Source organism: Setaria viridis, chromosome 2 (assembly GCF_005286985.2).
Source record: "Setaria viridis chromosome 2, Setaria_viridis_v4.0, whole genome shotgun sequence".
Taxonomy (NCBI): domain Eukaryota; kingdom Viridiplantae; phylum Streptophyta; class Magnoliopsida; order Poales; family Poaceae; genus Setaria; species Setaria viridis.
In genome coordinates this window covers 17,823,222-17,837,390 of record NC_048264.2, presented here as the reverse complement: position 1 = coordinate 17,837,390, position 14,169 = coordinate 17,823,222, and positions in this window count along the sequence as shown.

Below are 14,169 nucleotides of genomic sequence, written 5' to 3'. Positions count from 1 at the left end.
CGACAGTTTATAATAGCCGATGAGTAATTCATCACCTTAGATAGCAGATATCTATTGATATCACCTTTATTATAAAAAATATATATGTAAATGATATCTGGATTTCGAATGGAAAGTATTGCCAATACAAGTTACATTGATAGTGCGAACTTTTTCATACTAGTGGATTACAAAAGCCGATGATTGTATTCATCATCTCTAAGGTAGCCGATATCTTGGGATATCGCCTCTAGAAAAAAATATAAAGAAAATACAAGAGGAAGCACAAGTTTGACGAGAGGAGATCTCCTTCTATCCTGGCATCTTCGAGAAGCTCGCTAGAGATGATAATGGAGGTACGTCATGAGGATTCTTCTCGCATCATGACCTCCTGGCTTCACAAAAGAGGCTGTGAAGGGAAGGAGCATTATAGTCTATTTCACGAGAATTCTTCTGGCATCTGGTGTTCATGGATTTGCTATGAGCTTCAAGTATTATGAGCTTCCAGCCTACAAGTCCTATTTTCTAAGCCATGGTCCTTGGTGTTGAAAGGTGCTAGCACTACTGGTTTTTCTATAGCAAAATTGCTAGTATGCAGCTAAGGCAGTACAAGAGTCTTGTGAGTTATAATGGCAGGAGTCTTTCAGCTTTCACAGATCGTCACGGTAATAGTGTTCTTGTGAGGTTTGGCCTAGCCTAGAGTGGTAAAGGAAATTCATTGTGTCAGGTCAAGAAAAGTAAAGATGGGATTGAAGGGTCACTTTCAGAGGGTGAAATAATGGTGCACAAGTTAAGAGCAAAGATTAAAGTAGAATTTATTGTTCTTTACAAGACCTTTTCAATGGCCTCTACCACACGCTGGCGGATCTGGTCAACATTGGCTATCAACTGGAGCTCTTCTTCATCAGAGCCTAGGATGTCATTAACTTGCCGATGCTAATGACACACTTGGTTGATGGAATCGGACAGTTTTTTCTTCTTCTCCTGGATGACAAGGGGATAATTATTGAGCCTGTCTTGAGCTTCTGCTATTACTCTTTCAGTTCAAGCATCCGCAGATCTCTTTCGGTTTCCAAGGCCTTTAGACTCTGCGCATCTGAGGAAAGAGAGAGAGAGGCATCAAGGCTATCAATTTTTTGTTTCAATTCTTTAGCCTTTGACTTGAAAGTGCCCAATTGAGCTTTGGCTTGATGATTAGCTTGTCTATTGGCTATGCGCTTTTTGGCTCTTTGGACCTCGGAATAGTGTGATTCAACGAAGGCCACAAGAGTTAATGATGCCATTAATCCATCGATCAAATGAGTCCTGATTTGCCTGAGTAATCTATGGATCAGCTCAGCATTCTCCAGTAGCCCAGATGTATAATGACGCAGCAATTGCAGAATGGCTGATAGCTGATCCTTTATGTTTGGATGATTCTTCATTGAATGGCTTGAGCACAATCTTCCTCGTCTGTAAATTCTTCTATACTAAACGAGAAGAGATTTGACACTGATGGATTGATAGCTTGTGGATGAAATTGGTTAGATCAAGAGTCAAGTATTTCAACAGGCGCAAATAATTTACATACCTCAAGAGCGATTTCTTGTTGCTGGATACCCCGTTCAGGGTCTTCCTCATCGGTTGTAATTCTTGGTGATTGCATAGACGTTGGAGGTGTTTTTGGCTGAGTAGTCCTTTCTTCAGCATATGGTTCATCTTGCAAATAAGTGTGGTTAGAATGTGTTAACACAGGAGTATTGGATTGCATGGACTAAGATATTACCAAGGGGATTTCTTGGATTGGTGATTGCTGTTGGCTCGGCACGAGATGGTCTTCTCGGCTTTCTGTGTTCAACGAAGGAGCTGGTGCCGATGCTTACACCGATGTTCCCATTAACAGCAGGTTGAAAGAATTTATTAGTTCAAAACAAGGAGAAATTCATAGGAAAAATTAGTATTACTGTACCGATGAGACCATTCTTTTCAACTGGAGGTGTGTTTCTTCCTGAGCTGCTGCTGATTCTTCTAGAGCTCCATCGGCTGCTGGCTCTTGGATATCAGGAAGTGGTGAATTTGCTTGCTATAGCCAATTAGGTTCAAGGTGTTACTAGAAACAGGAGACAAATAGACAAAAGCGAAATAGCTATTATACCTTTGAAGCCGATGGAGATCCAATTGGTGACAGATGGCCTTCTTTTTCCTCTTGCTCAATAGCTTGGATGGTGGCTTGTGCTTGCCTACTGCAGGAGTCTTGGACATATCAGATACTTGGGGGGCATCGGCTCCTAAGATTGGTGCTGAAGTAGGAGGGCCATAAGCAATCAGCTTGCCACTCAAGCTCACGAGAGGGGCATCATCTTTGATTTCCTGTGGAAAATATGAAATATTATGACAAGTTAAAGGAAAAAAAAGGAGGAATGAAGTAATAAGTGAAGCAATTACCTCTTCATCGAATGGTAATGTGCTACTGCCCGGTTCATCAGGTGACTCTTCCATTCGTTCCACTTTTGATTAAAAGACTCGGATGATACTTTAGTACCAATCTGACTTGGCCAATAACATGAGGGAACTGATGAAGTCAAGGCAGTCAAACATTCATATTTAGAGCTAGTGGTGACCATGTCCCTTGCCTTAACTTTATCAATAAAAAATGGGCCGATTGGGACTTGGCCAAATCCCATCTGATGAGAAAACACTGAAGGATGGCAAAACTCATAAGAGGGCTTATGAGATTGGGCATTGGCAAAACTGATTGGAAGAATACAAGGAGCTACAGCCGCTTTAAAAGCCATTTTGAGCAATTCTGATGGGCCAACCTCTAGGAAGATGGAGTTTGGCTGGTTGGTAAATTCATATGCACGACATACTATGTCTTCTTCTTTGAATCCACAAGCTGTAATACTTGATAAAGCTTCTCCATAGGATTCACATCGGCAACAGGATTCTTCTGCTTCTTTAGCATAGTTGGTAGGGAAGGTACTGTTGGGATACGAGGTAGGCTACACTAGCACAAATCAAAATTTCTACCACGTAAAACCAGGAAGAACTGCCATATAAGGATCACGGGATTACCACTCGACGCACTACTGGTGAGGAAGATGTAGATATGCGTCGATGCAGTGAAGACGATCACGTAGTCGTACGTAGTCGATCAACGTAGTCGTACGTAGTCGATCACGTCCAGCAGCTCCTCAGCAGCTCGTCCACGTGCAGCAAGATCGCCTCCGGTGCCGCGGCTCGTCGTCGGCTCGTCGTGGCTCGTCGGCGGCTCGTCGTGGCTCGGCGGCGGCTCGTCCAAGTGCTGCAGGCGCAACACCTCCAAGGTATCCACACGTGCAGGGAGGAAGCGTCGCAAGCCGGACTGCTAGATCCGTGAGTTGCAACAGGCGAGGGCGTGGGAGGCGCGGCAGATGAGTTTCGCCAAAAAGGTGTAAACCCTAGGGCGCCCCCACCCCTCTATTTATAGAGGTTCCTGATGGGCCTCTGGGTCCGAGGCCCATTAGTACTTCTAAACCTAATCCAACTCAGATCAGATCTGAATTGGGCTTCCAGCCCCTTAAGTGTGTGACCCTATGGGTTCGGATACGTATAGACATGGCCCGAGTACTCCTACTCGGCCCAATAGTCAGTAGCGGCCTCTAGCAAGACGTGCCAACTCCTATACGTACACGAAGATCATATCAGACGAACCATCACAACATAATATACATGCTATTCCCTTTGCCTCACGATATTTGGTATAGCTTCAAGCCGACCGCTCTTTCTCGATCCTGTGATTCGGAATCCCTTTGTAGGTTAACTCTTAACCGTACGTAGCATGGCCATGCATTTTCGGATCCGATCACTCGAGGGGCCCAGAGATATCACTCTCAATCAGAGAGGGGCAAATCCCATCTTGATTGACCATGTCTCATAGCATGCTTCTTGACAAACCCGAAAGCTACCTTTATAACTACCCTGTTACGGCATAGTGTTTGATAGCCCCTAAGTAGGTCGATCCACGTCTAGAATACATGCGACAATCTCAGGTCTAAGGACAAAGCGTATATGTTGTTTAAAGAGAGAACTACTTCTCGTGTTGGGTCAGTCCTAGCACATGTCTCCACATGTGTCCACATTATTAGTTCAACATCTCTATGTCCATGACTTGTGAAACATAGTCATCAACTAATACATGTGCTAGTCTAATATTCATGTGTGTCCTCACATGAGCTCCGACTAGGGACAACTTTAGAATAACCATACAAGTAAAGAGTTTCACATACAATTCACATAATTGCAAATCAATTCAAGTAGCCTTTAATGGATATTCAATGAACACAATATACAAATCATGGATACAAATGGAATATCATCATCTCTATGATTGCCTCTAGGGCATACCTCCAACAGGTACAGGAAAGAAAATTTATCCCTTGACTGTTGGCTATATAAATGGTAAGCCAAAACTAAAGGAAACACCAAGGGCCACTAGTTCCAATGGTTTCGCCAGCTTGTAATTTGGTCACTGTCTAATGCATCAAGCGGTACACAGATCCAAGCAAGAATTTTCCAAGGGGAAGTTTATTGCCCTGGGATAAGTACACAGTGAAAACTAACATGTTCATCGTAGGACCTGCAGTAGATCCATAGAAAATGAACTTCTCCAGCAACATATTTAGGAAGGGCATGTTCTTCATCAGTGAGCAAACAGATGACTTGCTGTAAGAGGCAATATACCTAGACTACATATTCATATTCTTTTATTTATCCCTGTGAGAAGGTTTAGTCCTCAAGATGAAAGGATTGATTAGGGTAGACATCAAGCAGGCTTGGGGACATTGGGCCGTGGTTGAACAAAAATGTATTCAGGGCATCAAACCAGAAGTACGCGGAGGCTACTAACAACGGCTCATTCTTTTCCATTTCGGCCAAGGAAAGTTTGATGCAATGGCCGATTCTGGAATCCTCCCAATTCTTGTCCTTTTTGGCTGCTACACGAAGATACTAGGATCTCCAGCCGGAGATGTTATTTGGCCATGGGCGGAAGGTGGTTTTCCAATCTGACAGGTTCATTGCAGCATGCTTGAATGGAACCCCTTGAGTTTCAGCATTTATAAAGTCTGTTGGATCCTCATCACCCATGGGCCCTAGGAAATAACTTGTTTGAGTATTGGCTATGGGAATTAGGAAATTGTTTCTAAGTTCCTACAAGGAGGTCAAGGGTCGAACGAGGGTTCAATGCACAGTAACTAGATCGGATCTAGAAAAATAGTAGATAATGAAGGTGCTTGATACCTGTGGAATGAAAGACACTATCGCCATTGATGATCTAGAGCATCTTGAACTGGTGCTTGATAGTGACGGAGTGGTGAAGTGGCCACCGTGCGAGTGAAGGGAAAAGATTCGATTTTTGGTTCCGGCGGCGATGAAAAGCTTTTGTTGGCTTAGTGAAGAAGACGAAGGGGACTAAAGCGAGTATATAATGACTTTTTTAGGGTGAATCCTGAAAAAATGGGGAATAATCTCATAAAATCCAGAAGAAAAGATCATGATTGTGGTAACGACTCTTTTCGGTTTTGGAAGGATATCGGCTCGGGACCTATGAAGGTGCTAACAAGAGAAGAAAATTTTGGAATATAATATTATATCCCAAAATTGGGGGGCATGTGTTGACACCAGTTATTGACCAGAGTCAACTATTGTGGATAAGGTTTTGACAGCCGATGAAGGAGAGAAAAGGGCCTGTTGATGAAGCCACGTTGACTAAGATTAACTACAGTTGACCAAGATTCCAGAAGCCGATAAAGGACCAAGCGGGCTCAGTTCGAAGCGAAATTGACTCCACCAAATAAGGGAAAGCGTGGAGATTTATCTTTAGTAGTTTTTAGAGATAGATGTAATAGTTCATGTCGTATTCGACTAGGATTTTAGCTTGCTCCATGGTATAAGTATAAACTCGTGAGCCTTGTAAAGAATAATCAATCAATAGAAACAACCTTTTAGCGCCATGCCGCCAAAATCCTAGGAGTAGGAGTAGAGTAGATTCGACGAGTTCCATCTAGCACACAAGGCTGCATCGGCTTCGATCTTAGGCAAGCTTGTAAGTACTGTTACCTGGTCATTACGACCTCTATCAGAACTTTCTAAGTTAAGTCTTATATTCTGATATTGTTGTGTGGCTAGTTATCGAGTAATCATAGATTGCAAGTAGAACTTTCTAGGCTTTGTCCAATATTCAGCTTGTCTTCGACGTTGTGCACAGTTATCGAGTTTGCTTAGATCTATCTAGGTTGTATTTATCAGCCCCTTGGTTGTTCCTAAGCACTCACAGTTATCGAACAACTTAGATCTTGTTTGGTAGTCCTCATCGACTTCCTTGTCCTATTTAAACGTTCACAGTTATCAGATCCTATCGGGTAGTAGACTCTGCATACTTTTATTGCTTTATATATGTTAGCTCTGATAGATCCTTACCTCCGCCCCTCGTATTGCTAACTGTCAGGCCCCTGACGTTAGTACACTACTATTGAGAGACGATGCTTCGGTCGGGTCTTATTCGTATCTCACGAAAGCATGATGACGTCATTGAGCCGATAGGGGCACGTATGAGGCCTTACTGTAGCGAGCTTGTCTAGTTGAGTTAATGAGATGAAATTAATGCCCTCTCACCGTGTTACCTTGTCTAAGTTTAATTACATGGTCATGATGTTGATTAGGTTTCATTAGCTTAATTAGCTTGTAAGCGGTAGGCAAGAGGTCCTTGTTTGCTGTGTTCTAATGTTTTAGGTTAATAGATTGATGTCAATACCCTCTCAATTGTGTTACCTTGTCTAAGTTCAATTACACTTATCAAGACATTGACTAGATCTATTAACCCATCTGATGTGCGCCTGGTTAACAAGGGCTCCCTTCATGGCTGTTGTGTTACAATGCTTTATCTTAGCCTGTCGGCTGACATAGCCGATGGCACATGCCATTAATGTTTTATTTATTTACACCGCATGCTTACATTAAATATTTATCTGTCATGGTGTTCATTCCAAGAATGCCTACCCATGAGTTCAAAAGGCGTTGCCGCCGATCAACTCAGGAATTTAATATTTACCTTGTCAATTATCAGTTCAAATTGACTGGCACGCCTTGCACCGCTTGCGATCTGTTTGGAGGCTGCACTAGAATTAAGCAGATCTCCTAGGTCCTCTGTGTTATGAAATGGAGAAGCCTGAGGTCTAGGTTTTGCGTCAACAACTAAGCTACCCGTCAAGATGCAAGCCTTTTGTTGTTGACGAGCCCAAGGAGGAACGTATCGAGCAACAAGAGAAGCTAATTCCTGGAGAGCATTTGTGCCCATAAGGTTTAACAAAGACTCAGAGAAGGAGGATTCAACACCAACATTATAGGAATAGAACCAAGAGTGGTGCGTCAAGCAAACCGATAAACGCAAAGAGGTATGGGCTTAAATTAATATGATTTTTATCTTACCTGCTGAGTTTGGGATTTACCATAGCGATGAATAGGAGGTTGCCCAATTGGTGTTGTTGGCTAAGCAAGCTATATTTGAGAAACCAGAGGTAGGGAGACACTGTCACCTCAAGCCTTTGTACCTGAAGTGTCATGTTGATGGTCGATCGTTGACCAAGCTACTTGTTGATGGTGATGCTGCTATGAATATAATGTCATATGCTACTTACTGTAAGCTTGGGAAGCCTCCAGAGGATTTGATCAAGACGAACATGGTCCTGAAAGATTTTGAAGGGAACAGGTCAAAAGCTAAGGGGATCCTGAACGTCGAATTGACGATTGGTAGCAAAACCTTGCTTACTATCTTCTTCATCATCGATGGTAAAGGTTCATATAATCTTCTTCTGGTTCAAGATTGGATGCATGCAAATTGTTGTATTTCATCCACAATGCATCAGCTATTAATTCAATGGGATGGAGATTGTGGCGGAACCACCCGGATTAACTTAGCTAAAGCACAATTAAGTCGACTGACACGTGATCATATGCTTTAATCAAGTTAACTTGGCAGTCCGTCGGATTTCACTCGATAAAACCACTACACAGGACCGAAATAGCAGAGCTCACACGAAGGTGAGTGGTTCCAGAGAATACAACAGATCATCCGAGATTAAACAAGTACATTAATTTCTTACAACACTGGTTTGAAATTCAATCAGTTTGTAGAGTTCACAAGCAGCGGAAAGATAAACCACAGAAGCTAGCGCCGGGGGCGGATGTCACTGATGAGGCCGATCATGACATCAGTGATCCCTATCCTCGCCGTCCAAGGAGGGATCCCACTCGACCGTCCACCTAGGAGGAAGCTGGGGAGGCCAAGTGCCACAAGTAGCAAACTCAGGAGCTTCAACATCACCTGAAAGAAATTGCCACAACAAGGCTGAGCGACTACGCTCAACAAGACTTAACCAACCAGTGGGAACTACTCCACCACCTTCTAGACATGCAAGGCTCTTTGGCTGAGGGGTTTGCTATGCCAAAAGCGACTACAGTAGGTCCTTACTTTCATTATTTTAGCTTCTAGTTCTAGGTTCATTTACCAGACTAAGTTAGCAGCTATACTAAACAAGCAAAGGTTTCCAAGCAAATTTATGACAAGCATCCAGGTTATCATCACCATCAAGTTCCATTCTTACTCAGTGTAGCATAGCGATGAAGCAGTCCCAAACTGTGAGAGGCAGACGAATCGATTCGAATTTCTTAACCATGCATGGCGAACCTAATCTCACGACATCCACGCACCATAGAGGGTTGCTTCCCTTGTAGGCCGTCCCCATCAATCCCCTGACCCGTGTCGGGCCCACTTCTCTTGGTACAAGGCTCCACAGACCCGGCCTCTGCCGCTCTGTGACCGCACTTGTCACCACATGTGGCCGCAAGGGAAACTCTGTTCCAGAGACTGTGGATCGAACCACTCACGTCCTGGTTCAATCAGGTACTAGGCTTCCCCATCCCATACTAGGTATGAGATTAGTGCTTTCAAACACTTGATGACGAACACCAACACTTTCTGACCTTAAAAAATTTCAAGTAGACAGATGGGACCATCCACCGACCACCAAAATAGTTCACAAGGCCCTGCCCCGTCCATCGTCCTTATAGTTGTAACAAAAGGAGAACATACAACTCCTATAACTCGCGAGTGATAGGGAATCACTCCACTTTTACCGAGTCCTGTTAAGCACTGCAACTACTCAGCGCTCCCAGCTTCAGCTCTTGCAAGCGGCAGCTCGGCTACAACTCCGTCTTCTGGCACCGGGTGCAGCTCGTACGTGCCGTCAGCAAGGTTTAGCTCTACACGTAATGCAAATGCATGGGTCAGACACTTAGACGGTTATTTCAACAACACTTGCAAGATTTAGCCCAGAAACTATAGCAAAACTACATGAAAGGTGTGAAACCCATTTTATTGGATTCTACTCAGAAAGAGGATTCCAACCCAAGTGATTTCACATTTTTCTGATTTTTCCTCGATTTAAGATGAATTTCTCAAGCTTCTGTTGATTTAGAGCAAGATAAAAGAGTCGGATCAGGAAAAACTTACGATCTGACCCTTAGACCTAAGGAATAGCTGTACCGGGGTCCTCCAACTTAACACAGAGAAGTCCCCGAAATTTACACAGATGCCCTCAGTTAAAAGAAAAGTCACAGCCGAGCCCTCAAGCGAGGCAGACAAGGGTCGGGCGAGACGGATAGGGGTCGGGCGGAACGCACAGGGGTCGGGTGAGACGGACACCGGTCGACAGCTTACCTTTGGGCCTACTGACGGAGTCTTGGGGTCGGGAGGAAGCAAGCTCAGGCAGAACGATGAAAGGCGTTAAGGCTCGGGCGGCGGCGAGGTCCGGCGGTGCACTGGCGGCGGCGGTGCTTCTTGTGGACAACGAGTAAGCTCTAGCACAGCATGAAGGAAGCAAGCGGTTGGTGGCGTTGGAAAGGTGGGTGTTGAGTGGAGAGGGGAGCTCCACAGAGAGCTTAGGCGGCAGCACTTGCGCGTGAAGCAGAGAACTGTGCGGCGGTGAGTGCGCTGGATAAGAACGAGAAATCAAGGGCGGCAAGGGCGGTCGTGGCAAAGGGAACTCCGGTAAGAGGCTTCAGTACCCTTTTTATAGCTTCGCAGAAGTGAATGAGTTCGAGCGGCATGAGGATAAGATCGAGGGAGACAGAGTGCTCTACCTCGACGGCGATTGTTGGGCGTCTCCATTGGCTGGTGAAGCGGAGCTCCGGGGACAGGATATTACGGCATTGGGCGAGGAAGACAGTGCTAGGCAGGCGCAGTTTTGCTGGACGGAAGGACTGGTGAGGTCGAGCATGTGCCTGGTCGCGTCAAGTGCCGGATTAGTTGCGGCGGCTCAATATCAGCGGACAGGAGGGAGGGATGGGGCACTGCAAGCGAGGGCGCTCCAGGCAAGGTGACAGGGCGAGCGATGCGACGCGAGCATGCGCGTAGTAGCGGCTCTACCAAGGCACACGACTGGCGAGGTGGGGGAAAAGAAGTTGTCACTACCTGCGCGGTGGTTGGCGAAGACGGTATCGTCATGGGGCACGCGCGTGGGCAGCGCGACTGAGGTACGACGAAAAAGCCGAAAGGCGTTGGGGCGTGCGGCCGGAGATCCAGGTGAGGCGATGCACGCGGGAGGCAAGGCGGACTGGTGCGGCAGCGGCCAATCTTTGGTCGCAGCAGCGGCAGGGCCCCCGGCGCGGCTGGCAAGGTCTTGGGCTAAACGAGACGGGGCGGAGAAGTTGGAAGTTCCAGAGATGGATTGGAGCAAGGTCTAATTAACAAAGTTAAAGCAGGGACTCCGTTCTCCAACTTCTACAAAAGGATTTTGGATGTTCGGCTCGTCTTTCCAAGGATAACCCTCCCTAAGGCGCTAGGTTGGGCTGAAAACCAGAGTTAGCCGGTATAGCTCAAGAAAAGCTGAGTCAACCAGATTAGGGAACTTGTCTTAAGATTAAACTCAGCTTAATTAATCCAGGTTGTTATAGCCTACCCCCCTAAAAAGAATATCATCCCGAGATTTGGGTGCAAGGACAACTAGTGGGATGGGCGGGTCTTACCTCCTTGGCTGAAAAGAAAATCTCTAAAGTGCTTATTTAGATATTCCTCTATTTCCCATGTTACTTCATCTTCCGTGTGGTTACTCCACAGAATCTTGTACATTTTCACAACTTGTCGTCAGGTGTATCTTTCCTTACAATCGAGGACTTTGGCAGGATACTTGGCATAGGTCAGGTTGGGTTCAATTTGAAGTTGCTCTTGTTCCAAGATCTCAGTCGGGACTTGGACAGATTTCTTTAGTTGAGAGACATGGAAGACATCGTGAATGGTGGAGAGCTGTTCGGGTAGTTGTATCCGATAAGCAACGGGTCCGCAGATTTCCAGAATCTCATAAGGGTCAATGTAACGGGGAGCCAACTTCCCCTTCACTCCAAACCATTGCACTCCTTTGGTCGGGGAGACTCCCAGGTATACATGATCACCAATGTCAAACTGCAGGGGTCTCCTCCCTTTGTCGGAGTAGCTTTTCTGTCGAGATTGGGCTGCCTTGAGATTGGCTTGAATCACCCTAACTTGCTCTTCAGCTTGTACTACTAGATCAGGGCTGTAGGTTTGCCTTTCTCCCACTTGTGACCAACTTAGTGGTGTCCGACACCTCCGACCATATAAGGCTTCAAATGGTGTCATCTTCAAGCTAGCCTGGTAGCTGTTATTATAAGAAAACTCTGCCAACGGCAGACACTTATCCCAGTTTTTGTCATAATGGATGACACAAGCTCGTAGCATATCTTCTAGGATTTGATTCACTCTCTCTGTCTGGCCATCTGTTTGAGGGTGATATGTTGAGCTACGGATTAGCTTGGTGCCAAGTGAAGCTTGTAACTGTTCCCAAAAACGTGCTACAAACTGAACACCTCGATCAGATATGATCGTCCTTGGTACATCGTGCAGGGAAACAATGCAGTCGAGATACAACTCTGCATATTTCTTGGCCGTGTAGGTGATGTGAACAGGAAGAAAATGTGCAGACTTAGTGAGGCGGTCCACTATAGCCCAAATGGAATCATGTCGCTGAGATGTAGGGGACAATCCAACAATGAAATTCATGCTAATGTCTTCCCACTTCCATGACGGAATACGTAGCGGTTGCAAGGTACCTGCTACCTTCAAATGGCTTGCCTTGACACGTTGACACGTGTCACACTCCGAGACATAGCGTGCAATTTCTGGTTTCATTCCACTCCACCAAAAAGTTTGACGAAGGTCATGATACATCTTATTGCTACTAGGATGAATTGAGAATTTGGAGAGATGGGCTTCATCTAGGATTTGCTTCTTAAGATTGGGGTTGGATGGGATAACAAGTCGGTTCTCATAGTACACTCTCCCATTTTCATCCTGTCGAAAATGCTTGTACCCTTCATCCTTCCGTGCAATTTTCCTCTTAATTAGCTTTAATTCCTCATCTTCTAACTGTGCAGACCCAATTTGGTCTTCCAAGGCAGATTCAAGAGAAACATGACCGAGGGTGCCATGGGAAATGATTTCCAAACTAAGTTTTCCCTTCTCATGACATAGAGTTTTGGTGAAGTTGGTTGCCGACAAGCAATTGCAATGGGTCTTGTGGCTAAGAGCATCTGGTACTACGTTGTCTTTGCCGGGGTGATAATGCACTTCCAAATCATAATCCTTGATCAACTCTAACCATCTTCTTTGGCGCATGTTGAGGTTGGCTTGGGTAAAAATGTACTTGAGGCTCTTGTGATCAGTGTAGATATTGCAGTAAGTGCCCATCAGATAGTGTCTCCATATTTTTAGGGTGTGAATCACTGCTGCTAACTCAAGATCATGGGTCGGGTAGTTCAGCTCATGAGGCCGTAACGCGCATGAGGTATAGGCAATGACTCGGTTGTCTTGCAGAAGAACACATCCAAGTCCAGTGCCAGAGGTGTCACAGTACACGTCAAACGGTTTAGTAGTGTCGGGTTGAGCTAAAACTGGGGCAGAAGTCAAGAGTTTTCTCAGGGTGTGAAAGGCTTCTTCACATGTATCACTCCAGGTAAAATTGGCACCTTTCTTTAACAGTTCAGTCATAGGCTTGGCTATTTTTGAGAAATCCGGGATGAAACGCCGATAATAGCCTGCTAGCCCAAGAAAACTTCGGATCTGATGAACTGAAGTGGGTGGCTTCCAGTTCATTACTTCTTGAACTTTGCTTGGGTCTACTGCTATGCCATTGCTAGATATGGTGTGCCCCAAGAATTTAACACTGTCCAGCCAGAAGTCACACTTGGAGAACTTGGCATAGACTTGATGATCCCTCAATCGCTGAAGAACCACATGAAGATGCTCGGCATGTTCTTCTTCATTCTTCGAGTACACCAAGATATCATTGATGAATACCATGATGAACTTATCAAATTCAAGCATAAACACCGAATTCATGAGATACATGAAGTAAGCGGGTGCATTGGTGAGTCCAAACGACATGACTAGGTACTCATAGAGTCCATATCTTGTGGAGAAGGCAGTCTTGGGAATGTCACATGGTCGGATCTTGATTTGGTGATAACCGGAGCGAAGATCAATCTTGGAAAACACTCTAGCTCCAGCTAACTGATAAAACAGGACATTAATGTAGGGAAGAGGATACTTGTTCTTGATAGTCACCGCATTGAGGGGTCGGTAGTCCACACACATGCGTAGACTCTCATCCTTCTTTTTCACGAACAAGGCGGGGCAACCCCAGGATGAAGTACTGGGATGAATAAAACCCTTTTTCAATAGGTCATGCAATTGGGTTTTTAACTTAGCCAGCTTGGCGGGTGGCATCCGATAAGGCCTTTTTGATATCAGGGCGGTGCCTGGCTGTAGCTCAATGGCAAACTCAATATCCCTATCTGGCGGCATGCCGGCCAGGTCATCCGGAAATACATCAGGGTACTCACATACAACAGGAAGGTCTTCTATCCGGGTTTCTGCTACAGGATACGCACAAGGGTTTGCGTACTCAGGGTGGGACAAGTGTAGGGTAAAGTTGCCGTGTAGAGGTGAGTTTATGTGGACAGCTCGGGCAGACACGTCCAGAATCACCTGATGTTGGGTCATCCAATCCATACCCAAGATGATATCTATCCCTTCTAGATCAAGGATGAGGAGATTTTCTCTAAAAAGGATCTGGCCTAACTTGATAGGCACAAGGTTAA